We start from the raw sequence: 14,617 nt of genomic DNA, 5'->3' as shown, positions 1-14,617 counted from the left end.
ATTATTATTTTTTTATATATTCGTATGAGATGCAGGAAACTATAAGATGTCCTCCTGTGAAAGGAGGAGTTATTGTGCGAAATCAGGAAGGAGAAAATTTGATGAATGAGAAAAATCTTCGTTTGAAATGTTGAATAGTATATCTTCGAATCCATCTTTTTTCAAATTTGGAGTAAAGGGTTGATTGTACCAATCAATAAATCGAGGACTAGTCAAAATTTTGATTTAATAGGAATATACCTTAATTTGTTCCACCAATGAGACTAGATTAATCTCCATTTTCATGTTACTCGATATTTGATATGGGTATGTGCTTAGTGAGAGAAGAAGAAGGAAGTGAAAATGACCACAATATCCTCCGCTCGAGTGATCTCCATCTCCTATTTATCGGTCGCCAACATACTGCACCTTCGGCTACAAGTTCACCGTCGAGCCAAATGCAAGATCCAATAACTTTCTTCTTGTTGTTATTAGTGTTTCTATAGAAACCACTACTCGATCACCCCTAACATGTTGCCTCAAGCAAACGAGAGAAACAGTGTCTTATGACGCTTCAGTGACGACGACATTGTCATGCCTAGACCAACCCATGTCAAAGGAAAGCAACAACATAATTCTCTCAACAAAACAGGATACTGGGCATGATCAAGAACAAACCGGAGACATGCATGATGCATCATGTGGTGCTTACAATCACGGTCAGCAGGGATCATCATATGGCACTTGTATAGACACACGAATTGTTCAAGTTGCTTCTGAAACTGGCAAATGGTCGATAATTAAGCTCCATCAACTCATGCATAACCTTTTTGTTCTATCCGGAAACTATTAACCATGAACTGCACCTACAAACTGTGATGCATTAGGTTACTGCAGAAAGTTCTCAGCTGACAACTGCGCATTCATGCAGCTGAATGATCCTGGCGCTCATTTTTCAAGCACAAGGAGTGGCAACTGCAGGGAAGTCATGGCTGAAGAAAACTGCTAGAAAGAAGGGGATACACATAAGGAAACATGACATTAAAGGTCGAAAGGGGAGATTGGAGGAGAAACTCAAGAGAAGAGAACGAATAAAGAAAAAGAAAAACTCATCGGATTTATCAAAAAATGAAACTTTATTAATAAAATAGAGATTAATCCTCATACAGCTTATAGATATTTATATAAACTCTAAACCCTAAGATAAAAAAAAAATCCTAATATATGAACCTCAATTCTAATCTTATAAAAAAAGAAAGAAATCTTTCTAAAAACTAAATCTCTTGATAGAAATTAAAATTAATAAAATAATATGTTGGTATAGAGTAATTATGATCCATAATTAGTAGGAATATCAAAAATATTATAAAAACATAAATAACTAAAAATAGTAATAAAATCTTTAGAGACTCGGTGGAGGGCCCAAACAATGGAATTTGTGCTCGAAAATTGGTAGTTATGAGCACCCCATAACAAATATAAATTTTTAAATTCTGCACGTGTGGCGATAAACAGAGCTTGATTCCAAGTTTAAGTCAAAAGTTATGATCGTTTGAAGTTCAAGAGGTCATATAGGGTTGATCCTGCATCAGTCTCTTCAGGTTGAAAAGAACTCACCCTTGAGTTCATAGTAGACTCATCAGCATCCACCGAATAAGGAGTCAAGTACTTCACATTAAAGACATCAAACGTCTTCAGATAACTAGGAAGACGTAACCTACAAGCATTGTTGTTGATCTTTTGTAATATCTCATACGGTTAAATTTTTCGATCCTTCAGCTTATTGTACTCACCAATAGGGAAACAATCAAGAATTAAAACAACCCAAACAAAATCTCTGACCTAAACAAGTACCTAATGATGATGACTATCAATCTGAGTTTTGTACTTGGTATTGCTATCCAGAATTGTCAATTTCACCTGCTTACGAATGTTCCAAAGATGTTCTACCAACTTATATGCTTTAGGATTAAATCATCCTAAACCCCCGATGGGTCTGCCCATAGACAATCTCGAAAGGACTCAAACTTATGGTTCTGTTTCTTGATCTATTGTAGGCATACTCTACGTGAGGTAACACCAAGTCCAACTTCTTTGACTTAGTTCCTGTTGGACACCTCAGAAGATTACCGAAGCTCCAATTCACCACTTCAGTTTGACCATCTGTCTGGGGGTGATAGTGTAAGTACCCCGGATTAGTTGTGACGTGGTCAACGAAGTTAAGATAGGTTCTGTGTATTTGATCCTTATGTCTAAGTGTGCAGGAGCTTCGGAACACAGGAAGTCAAGTAAAAGACATAGCTAGTGAGAAAGATGACACGGGAAGGGAGCGGACAGACTCAGTACATCTGAGGGATAAGATGTTGTGGAAGAGTATATCGGTGGACGAGAAGGATGTGCACGACATTCGAGCAAAAAGAATCTAAAGATAAGTTTGCTTAAAAAGAAGGTCGAAGTTGGGTTCGAGTGAGATCAACTCTGGAAGGCTGAAGGACCACCCAAGCGACCGGAGACAAAGCAAGTGACTGGAAAAGGCATCGGACGAGTCAGCATTGGGCTGACTAGTCCGTGCGCTCGGACAAGATGGTATGAGCGCCTAGATTACCAAGGTGTGTAACAGGGCCTCGTTGTAGTGGATTACTCTTCGGGTCCACGTCAGGAACGGTCCGAGCGCCCGGACATGAAAATTTCATCTTCAAGCCATTGCGAAGCCGTTGCGTGGAGATAACATTTGCTATTCCGGGGGCACCCGGAAAGGGTCCAAGCGCTCGGAGATGTCACACCAACAAACGACTAGTTTCAACCAGTGAACTATAAATAGAGCCCTAGTCTTTTTCATTTGAACACAACATGAGTAAATGAACTCTAAGCTTTCATTTCTAATTCTGTAGTTTCATTTCTATACTTGAACTTCTGTAAGAGACTTCTCCGCCTACATCGAAGGATATTCTTAGTGAGCATCCACTGCCTTAGATTAGTAACCTCCCCGATTGTAAACCAAGTAAAACATTCGTGCCTCATCTTTAATTTATGTTCATTTTATTTGTTAACTTGTGTTTGTCTTTGCTAAACTTGAAAGCAAAAAAAAAAGGTATAAATTTGATTGTAGGGATATTCACCCCTCTCTAGGTGGCTGCACGAGACCAACAGATAGCTTTACTAAAGTTCAATCGTCTTTCCAATTTTTCCCATAAGCTTTTCTAGAAATTGTTGATAAACTTGGTATCATAGTCTGAAGTAATGGATCGAGTTTTTCATGTAAACGCAAGATCTCCTTGAAGTAAAAAATGGACAATCTGGACAACATCCATAGTCTTCCTGCAAGTTACCAAATGTGTCATCCTTGACAACCTGTCAACCTCAACAAGAACAGAATCCAAGGTTCATTGGGTGCAGGGTAATCCCAATACAAAATCTATGCTGACGTCGAGCAAGGAGCTTTAGAGACAGGTAAGAGAGTGTATAAGCCTGTATTGGTGAGTGCCCCTTTAGATCATTGGTATACAGAACATCGGTTCACAAAGTGGGTCACATCGCTTGTCAACTTGGGCCAATAAAAATCCACAAAGATGAGGATCAACGTCTTATCATGTCTGAAGTGCCCTTCATTATGAAGTTTGCTCATGATATATTGCTTCAAAGAGCAATATGGAACACGCAACTGCAACCAATGAAATAAATAATATTATGCAAAATAAAATTATGTCGGTGTCCATCATGTACCTCCTGGAATATCCTTCCAAATAATGGGTCAGCTAAGTACATATCTTGAAACCTCAAAGACCACAACATTAGTTCTCATGGTGGTGAGTAATGAAGAACGATGACTCAAGGCCTCTGTAACATAATTCAGACTTTCAGCTTTGTGTCTCGGCGTGAAAGTGAACTCCTGTAAATAAATCACTCAATTACCATGCCACCTGCTTAGCTTGTGTTGACCACTGATGTATTTCATTGCTTCATGACCAACAAATAATATGAATTCCTTCTGTACTAGGTAATGACATCAATGCTTTAAGGATTAAACAATGACATAGAATGCCAAGTCATAAAAAGAGTAATTCTTCTTGGACTCAGCCTGCTTCTTACTGAAGAAAGCAACTGGACTCCCAGATTGACTCAGAACACCTCCTACATCAGTATAGATGCATCATAGTTGACCTCAAACACATGGTCTACTTGACAAGTTGAAAATTAGCCTTTGCTTCTTCAAACTACTTGAAATTTCATCCCTTGAGGAAATCGGCGACGGGAGCAATTAGAGTGCTAAAATTTTTTATGAACCAGCGGTAGAAAGAAGCCAAGCCATGGAAACTTTTGACATCGTGCAAGGTCCTCAGCTGCAACCACTCCAAGACCGCGTTTATCTTCGCTTGATCTGCGTGCACACCATCAGTAGACAAAATAAAGCCAAAAAAAATTACCAATGTATTAAAGAAAGAACACTTATTTATGTTGATAAATAAACACTTTATCTTCAATTTTTCAAAAATAGCACATAAATGATCAAAGTGGGATGCCCATGTCGAACTATAGACGAAAATGTCATCAAAGTAGACCACCACAAACTTTCCAATAAAAGGCCACAGAATCTCATACATAAACCTCATGAAGGCTTTGGATGCATTGGACAATCCAAAAGGTATGATTATTCACTTATATAGCCTATGTTATGTCTTGAATATGGATTTCCATTGATCTCCAGGCCTTATTTTAATATGATCATATCCGCTTTTAAGGTCAAAATTTGAGAAGACCTTATAACCGGATAGTTGATCCAACATGTCATCCAAGTGATGAATTGGGAATCTGTACTTCACTATGATCTCGTTAATGGCTTGACTATCAATGATCTCGTCCAAGTGAGGAATTGGCTTTCCAATCATCATGAACCATCTTTCTTTGGCACTAGTAGGGTTGGAACTACACATGGACTCATGCTCTTACGAATATATCCCTTCTCTAGTAATTTCACCACTTGTCGTTGCAATTCTTCAGCCTCCTTTGGACTGAGGTGATATGTTGGTCAGTTAGGCAAGCTTGACCCTGAAATAAGGTCAATCTGATGCTAGATATCTCGCCAGGGTGGTAACCCAGAAGAAAGATCTTCTGACATCAGCTCATCATAATGTACTAGCAACTACTATACTTCGGCTGATAACTCAACGCCCGTGGCTATAGCTTCACTCTGGCGCAGTAGTAAAGCATATACAACGACTCTATGTTCCATCTCATCTAAAAACTTGAATATAGAAAGCAAAATAGTATTCTTGGCTATCAAAATTGGAGTGATTCCTTCTTGCATGGCAGCAATACAATCTTTTTTTCCTTGACTTGAAGAGTATATGTATTCGCCCATCATGAACAACACTGCGATCATATTGTCAGGGTCGCCCCAATAATTCTTGACATGCATCCATGGCCATAACATCACATCAAACACTGTCAAGATATTTGCCAATTAAAAATATCATGAGGCATCAATGATCTACAGTTACCTCATTGTCTTTATTTAACCAGGATAACTTGTATGGTTTAGGATGACGGTCTATTTCAATTGTAATTTCTAGACGACTTGAATGGAGACTATGTTCTCACAACTGTCACTGTCGATGATCATCTTACAGACATTATCAGTGATGGTACAGGTAGTATGAAAAATATTAGGGTGTGTTTGGTAAGCGCATTTTTCATTTTCATTTTCTGAAAAACGTGCGTTTTTTGAAAAATGATGTTTCATTTGCATTTTTCGTGTCTGTTTTCTAAAAAAATAGATAGCGTTTTATAGAAAACAGAGAATGACAAAAAGTCATTTTCTGTTTTCTAGAAAACGCATGTTTTTCAGAAAATAAAAATGAAAAATGCGCGTACCAAACGCACCCTTAGTTTTCAACCAATTTTCCTCCAAATAGCCCTTAAGAGTTAGCAGACTCTTACGAACGACCAATGTCTCTTGGTCATCACCATAAATAGAGTCAAACACATCATATTCTGGGTCTCCAATTACTTCAGTCTCTTTTTCCATGTCTTCCTCAATCAACAATTTTTTTCTTTCTGATTAGCAAGAGCAGGTTTCCTATATCGGTTACCTTGTGTTCCTGTTCGCCACAACGATAACACGTGATAGGAGAATTAGAATTAACCTATGAAGACTACTGCAAAGGCTGTTGCGGTATAGAACATGAGCCTTGAGGGTGAATTGCTTTGGTCTCCCCTCACCACTGACTTTCGATTCTGTTGTTTTTCAACAACTAGTGCGTGTTGGTAAGCTTCAGACACCTTCAAAAATGAATGAAGGTTGAGGGTATCTTATAAGGGTTGATGCAAGCCCCATAAGTATCATGCGACCATCTGCTCCTCCGTCTCGAATAGGTTGTTTCGAGTGATCAACTGGTGCAACTCTTCTGTATAATCATTGACCGATCTCACGCCCTATCGCAATGAGTGAAATCACTGAAATATAGTTTGGGTGTATCCGAAGGGTAAAAAGTGATCCCTCAACTTCTTCATCTTCTCCCAGACATCTATTTTGGACTTGCCGCGTTTGTCCCGTGAACGTCACATCTGTTCCCACCATATCGATGTTCGCCCCTTGTATCTAATGGCAATCAGTTTCACTTTCATCTGATCTGGAACATGCTTATATTCAAAGATTCGCTCCACTTCATTTAGCCAATCGACAAAACTCTCTGCTTGTAATGTATTAAAAAATTTAAGCAGTTCAACCCAAAAACCAAAGTCTTCATAAGGCTCCTCCCGAACTTGACGTTCCTTGCTAGCAGTCTGATAGTAATAAGGATTCTCAAAGGTAGACTGATCCTCGATATGAAATCTCCAGACCTTCAAGATTTCACGTCGTCACCATTGCTGCCATATGTTGGGTTACCTCTGCAACTTAAATTCGTAAATCCTCAATTGTCATTATGTCTTGGACGTTGCGCCTATGATGCTCGGCTTTCTTACTCGAAATCTGCTTGTTGTTGCAATCGCTACTACGACGACCCTTCATAAAATCTTATGCTCAACTTCCTCAACGCACACTGCCAGCTCTGATACCAACTAACATCGGACATGATAGTGATTATAGTATAAGTTAATGAGAGGAGAGAGTGCAAAAAAAAAAGAGGAAAACTCGTCGGATTTACCAGAAAAGAAAACTTTATTAATAAAAAATAGTTTTAAAAAATGAAAGAAATCCTAATATATATACCTCAATTCTAATATGGCAACGAAAGAAAGATATCTTTCTCGAAAAGAAAATTTATGGACAGAAATTAAAATTAATAAAATATGATGTTGTTATAGACTAATTATGACCCATAATTGCCAAAATATCAAAAATACCCTAAATACCATAAAAATATAAATTACTAAAAATAGTAATAAAATCTTTGGAGGTTTGTTTGAGGACCTAAATGGTAGAATCTGGCTCTGAAAATTGACGGTTATAGGTACCCCATAACACATAGATTTTTAAATTTTGCACACGTAGCGACACACAAAACTTGATTCCAAATCTTAAGTAAAAATTATGATCATTTAAAATTTTAAAAATTGTGTTGGATTGATCATACGTCATTTAATGATTACATAATGTAGGAAGATGATAAATTCTGTGGTTGTTGCTGATACACGCTTGAAAAGTCCGATTGTTGATATTTCTAAAGCATCCGGGACTGAGGGAAGCAACGTTATTCAAGCATCAAAGAGCTGTGAGAATGCGACACCGCATAAGGTTGGTGATGACTAGAGTTTGCATTTCATAGTACTGAGAATCTTGGTGATGGCTAAAGCAAGTTCAGATATATGAAAAATTTGAATTGTGACTGAACCGTTATGGGTGACTCAAGAATAGTCAAACTATTAGTGAAGGGAGCCCGTTTCCAATGAAGCTACACTAGATGTCTCAAAGGATAAGGATACCCGAGGTGTCCATTATTAGGTCAACTAACCTAAGCTGAGCCGAATCAAAATTTTCTTGCAATAATCTCTATTTGGTTAGATTTTGGTAAGTAGAAATTGACTGTGTTTGGTCTTATAAATGTGTTTAATGAGGGAGAATATGATCGTATGTGATAATCCATGTGTTTTATTTTACAAATAATAATTTGTTATTTTATTTTAAGTTTTTGAAAAAAAAAGATAGTTAGAAATATTTTTTAAAATAGTATGTTTTTTTAACAAATTAGAGGTTATTTTAAAAGTAGTTTTTTTTATTTAATTAGTTGTGTAATTCTAAATTGGATATTTATTCAAAATAATAGCATGGTATAAAATAAGTACATCTTAATTATTATTTTTATCCATATACAGAGATATAAACTATTTAACCATCAAATTTTTTTTTTTAAAAAAAAAATTCGGTTTAATTATTTCAGACTTTTTTAAAAAAAAAACAATTAACAGGGGTAATTCGATTTCAATTTTAAAATTCAATTAAACAAAATAAATCAAAATTTTAGTACTTATTTTTAAAAATAAACATCATAACAAATGGCAGCAAAGCTATGTTGTTGATTTTAAAACTAGCACGAAAGTCATGGTGCTGGTTTTTTAAAATTAGCATGGATTGATTTTTTTAAAAATCAATATCACAACAATTGAAAAAAAATAAAAATATATTATTATTAAAAAATCTAATTAATTTAATCAAAAATTAAATTAATCAATATTTATCTGTTCGATTTAATTTATTTTTATTAGAAAATTTGATCGGTTTAGTAAATTTAAATATAATTTGATTTATTAATTTTGATTAAATGAATTCGGTTGATTTAATTTTGAACGGACTACTTCACCCTAATTTGGGTGTGCCGAATAATTTAATAGAGTCAATGACATAGGAGGAAACTCGTGGTCAAGTCTAAATTGAACTGAAAAGGTCAAAAAAGAAAAAAGTTGAGTAGTCCAAATTAAGGTGAGTAAATTAAGTTAACTAATTTGTGACAAAAAAAAAGGATGTTAAATTAAGATGAGTAAGTTAAGTTAAATAGATTGAATCATGATCCACAGGAGATATGAATGCCTAAATATATAAACACGTCCAAACAACACTTTATTCTAAACTAACTAGGTGAGCCATCAATTTAAAATTGAATCGACTTGATTAATAAATTAAATTGATTAAATTATTAATTTTAGACCTACTGAATGGATCCAACTTTAATGTAAAATTTGAACAAACTGAACTAATATAAACTAGTTTATTCGATCGGTTATTGAATTCAGTCGAACTGTATCGTCATTGTCTGATTCAAGTACATATGTCGGCTGGCTACAAAATATATAAATAAAGTTTGAATTTACTCGGTTTAATTGATTTATAAATTTTAAAATCAAAATTGAACCGAATAAATTAAAAATGATATTTTATTTTTAAAATGAATTTTCAAATTAAACTAACTAAATTTCTGAATTCAATTGATTTCAGTCGGTTAAGTCAGTTTAACCGAACTTTCTTTTGTTCATCCCTACTACTGTTTGTTGAATTATTTATCAATTAGGTTGTCACAAGGAGATGGCTCCAACAAGTACTTTCTTCCAATTGACAATTGAGCTATGAGTTTGAAACTATCTATTGCATTCACAAAAGCTACCTCCTGTCTCTAGTTGTTCAAATTCTTAGATAAGGTTCTACCAAACCCCATATCGCCAACTAGCACTGTTGAGGCAAGAACCATAACCACTTTTAGGTAATTCAAGGGTCTGCACATGAGACAAAATTAAATCAACGCTAGATGTTTGTGAATACTGAGGGTGAGAAATAATGACATGTTGGTGTGCTATTGAAGGGAGAATTCAATTCATGTTGTCATTTGGTTGTTTTATTTTCCCACCTTGCAACACAAAACGTCAAGCATCCCATAAATCATAAGAGCGTCAAGAAAAAAAGGGAGCAAAAATGATTGGAATGAAGAGTAACAAAAGATGATAGTCACAATAGAAACATTTAAGGAACTAAAAGTAAAGCCATATAAAATTGGCAAATTATTTATAAGTTGAGGGAAGACATGCTAAATATTATAATTGACTAGTCAAACATTACCAATCCAAACAAATTTAGACAATTTAATACTTGTATTTTCACAACAATTGAAGCTTGAAGTGACTCCAATATAAATGTTATATCATAAACTGCAAATATGAAGAAAAAATTCTCACAATCAAAACAGCAAAGAATGGACAACAATAGGTTCACCTAACAACAAATTATAGCATATATTTCATATGATTGAGAAATATCATTTTATTGTGCTAATAAGATAAAGTAACTCAATCAAAATTCACTTCCGAGCTTTCGAAAGAATTAAAGAATCCCCATATAAGTGGTCAACTCACGATGAAGAAAAATAATGGTGCTACCGTTGCAAAAACCTAAATCTTGGATTATTTTCACCAAGTTTTTATTATAAGGAAAATATTTTGTTGTAGTCTATATTTGGAGTTGATATCTAAATTTCAAATTAATAATTTCTATCTAAAATCCATAAAAATCCCATCCCATTTTACTTGGATTCTAACTTATTATGTCCTTTAATTTGGGATCAGCTGGATAAACTTTATCCTAAATTTATATTAGTAGTAATATCCATATCAATGCGATTCCTCTACCTCAATAACTAAAATCTAACTCATCTAACTATAAAATATATTTATTGTTCTTGAACATGTCTGTATCATCTATATCTATATTTCTCATGTATGTAATAGGTATCAAGTACCAGACTTAAGAATGGATTGGAAGTATGTAAGTACAAATGGATTGATGATAGCAAGAGTTTCAAAATAAATTTTGTGAGCTAGCACTCCAAACTCTCCAATATCACCAAGATTCACATGGAGTGGAAATGAGAATCATTCCAATTAAATTATTGGGTATGTGAAAATATAACAAAAAAGGCATAGCCCTATATCATGCACAAATAATTAATTTCATCACAATCACAAATAATTAATTTCATCATGCACATGTTTTTTTTAAATCTAAGTTTAACGGTTGTTTCTAACCACATGAAACACAAAATAAATCATGTAAATAACTCATAGTAATCTTTCGAGATGAACTTGGTCATCGCTTGATGTCAGAAGAGCGATCACAAAACAATATCGAAAAGCTCTTCGTAAAGTTCACGAACCAAAACCCTCTGCTATCCGAATGTTCTTCACTTTGTCTGTGATCACCTCCTCAATGCACACCCTTTGATTACTCTTGGACGCATAAATTTATAAGAAGAAAATATTGGTTTGTAACCAATGTCTTCTTAATTGTAATATACATTGAGGGAGATGAACCATTCATCTCCTTAATGTAACATTGCAAAAGATTTGCAACGTAGCAATCTCCAACACTAACTCCTAAAGAATTTTGTAATTTGGTAAATAATCATGGTTACAATTACATAGGCAAACTCAATTTGTAACAAATAATACAAGAGGTATTTTCATTAAATTTGGGTATTAATTGAACTATTGAGACACTGATAAAATGCTGATTGAGCTCAAATCTTATCGGCTTTCGTAGAACTTATGTGATACCTTCTAAAGTTGTTGCTCATTCCAAATGAATTCATGCTAGAGCAATAACTAGAGGTGAGAATTTTGTTCAAAACAGAATCAACCGAACCGATTGAACCAAATAAATTAATTTTTTTTTAGACAAACTGAACTAACCATACTTTATCATCAAAATCGAACAAACTGATCTAATATATAATGAATTTTTGGTTTAATTAGTTTAACCGATTTGTAGATTTTAAAATTTAAATAACAAATTGAAAAAATTAATACTTTATTAAAAATTTAATTTTTAATTAACTGAACCGAACTTCGAATTCGATTTGTCCGGCCGGTTAATTTAATTCAATGAATTTTTTGCTCACCCCTAGTAATACCAGAATATGAGAAGAAGATGCATGCATCCACATATCCTCTGATATGGCTTCTGAAGTGAGCACACCCAAAGATACCAGAATATGGTTCTAATTTGTGGTGGTAAAAGGCATAAGTAGTTGTGTAGCTTTTAATAAAAGTGTGTTGTTTAATTATTAAGAGTTGCTTATGTTAGTAGCAGACATGCAACTACTGGTGTAGTTTAGTAGGAGAAACAGACATACAGTAAATGATGTAGTTTAGTAGATACAATGCTTAATGATAGAAGTCTCTTATGTTAGTGGAATAAATGTTGCGAGTATAGCGTCTTCTATATGCACTTATAAATGATATTTTTAAAAAAATGGATATTGAAGCTTTTTATCAAATTTTGTATGTTGCCTTTGTCTCTCCTCTGAATGAGGCACTATTTCTCTTTCCCTGATGCACTTGAGGAAGAAGGTCATAGTTTCCGAGGAACTCATCATATAATCCTTAAGCTTCCCTTATTCTCCCTAGACTATGATCTCTATCTTAAATAAGTTGGATCATGCCTAATTATGCTGCTATACATTAACTAGAGATTGACCCATCTAAAACCTAAAAAGATCATGACATATGTAGTGAACACTTTATGGTTTGAAGCATAATGAATACACTATGTTCTGTGAGACCACAAATATGGCATAACATCCATATCATATTCTATTTCTATTGGCCACAACAATTGAAATACTTTTTTGATAATATGTGAACCAAACTACATGTACATGAATTAACATTGAGAATAACTACAACCAAACTGTCAACATGCATAAGATTTCAAGCATGGCAAAGTGATAAATTTCAAGTAATGTGACAAATTGCATCATGTAATATGGTGATCTAACCCAAACATCAAGAGGAAGCTATTAAGCAAGGGAGTGGACCCAATCACGGGCTACCCAATCAACAACCTACCCGACGCGACTTGTGAGAGGAGAAGGCGTAGCGGCCGAATCGGAGGTGCCATACCTCAACTTGAAGCTGTGCATGGGCATTCTGAGCATGCATCATGAGGCCAAGTGTGTTGTGCCAAACAGTAATAAGGAGGGAGAAAGGGAACTGATTCACACTGCATTCATGTTGGACTACAGAACAAGTCTTCAAATGATAAGGGTGAGCACAAGTTTGATTAAACCAAATAAATTGTCTAAACCAACCAAATTTAAAATTTTAATAAGTTATTTTAGTTTTTTTTAAAATGATTTATTCAGTTAATTAGGGTTCGGTTTTAAAAATTCTTATTCAATTAAATTGAATAAATTGAAATAAAAAAAATCTCTCACATTAAAAGAAAATTTAACTTTTATTTCAGTTAAATCTCTCATGATTTTATTATCGTTAAAAAAATTTTGATTAATTCACTTTCGACCAGATTATTTGATATTTTATCTGTTTAGTTTGTTCAGTTTTATTAAAAAATTTGATTTATTTGATTTGATTTAATTCGATTTTAACTAATGCTTAACACTGTACGTAATTATCTTTAAAATTTGTGTGTATATATATATATATATATATATACCTTATCTAATTTCAGGAAAGTAAATTTATTATTCTACATTGCACACTTTTATTATGAAAAATGATTTTAAAGAACAAATTATTTAACCATAAATAATGCTAGCCGGAGATTCTAAATTAAGCGAGTGCATTTAGTTAGTGTTAAAGTTGATAGTAAAACTCCTCAACGTATACTTGAATCCTTGCAAATCATGTTTAAGGTGACTTAAAAAATGAATTAGTAGATCGCTTAAGGATCTAATCTTATGGCCCAAAAGATGTGCTCCAAAATATTGTGTTGTCATGCCGATCTGTGATTACTAAATGGTAAGATAAGGTGGCTGTTCACAGACTATTATTTTTAATGACAAAAGAAAATAATGTTTGCCTAGACCATATTATATTAAACTAGAAGATTCAGCAATTGCAGACTATTGATCTATATGATTACAACTATAGATATTGGATATTATACTGCTAATTAAAAGAACCAAACAAGTATCTCTATTTTTAGTTGTTATTTTTAGAGGGCAGATTATGGAAATTAAAAAAAAAATGGAAAATGAAAATACCAAACTGTGTGATGGTTCTCGTAACAAGTCTTCTAGATCTATCCGTTGGCTTCCTAAATTATTAATGCACTTTGCTCCTTACCTTCTTGCGACTGTGTGATCTTCCGTTTTTATTCTACCTTAATAAAGAGTCAGAAAAGGGCCACACCTCGTTGAAGATGCTATTAACTCCTTTCTACATTATCACTTTTGGTGAGAATTCACCCTTAAATTAGTCCATTGTTGGAGCATTTTGTTATTAACTCCTAGTTGTGCTTGTTTAGAACATTTTGTTACATATTTTTCACGTTGGTGCTAGTATAGTTCATCGGAATTGACATTCCTGCACGAGAACACCTCATATCATGTCAATTTTCCGTAAATGACGTCAATTGTTGTGGGATGACATTCTTGGGTGTTATAATGACAAAAATGATTGGAACATAATGTTGGATATTGGGGCCTTAAATGGACCAAAATGATTTAGAGGAAGGAAGTCATCAATTGTTGAAAGTCGTAATTGACTTCAAAATTGAAATCTACGATTCGCGTAGATAGATTTAGACTATTAATTTGCTCAAAACCGATTAAGGGTGAATGAGAAATTAATGTTTAAAGTCAGCCCAAAATAACATTTATTATTCATTAATAAAGTGCATGGGAGAATAGTCCCA

This window comes from Zingiber officinale, chromosome 5A, assembly GCF_018446385.1.
Source record: "Zingiber officinale cultivar Zhangliang chromosome 5A, Zo_v1.1, whole genome shotgun sequence".
NCBI lineage: Eukaryota > Viridiplantae > Streptophyta > Magnoliopsida > Zingiberales > Zingiberaceae > Zingiber > Zingiber officinale.
Note: the sequence above shows the minus strand (reverse complement) of the source record.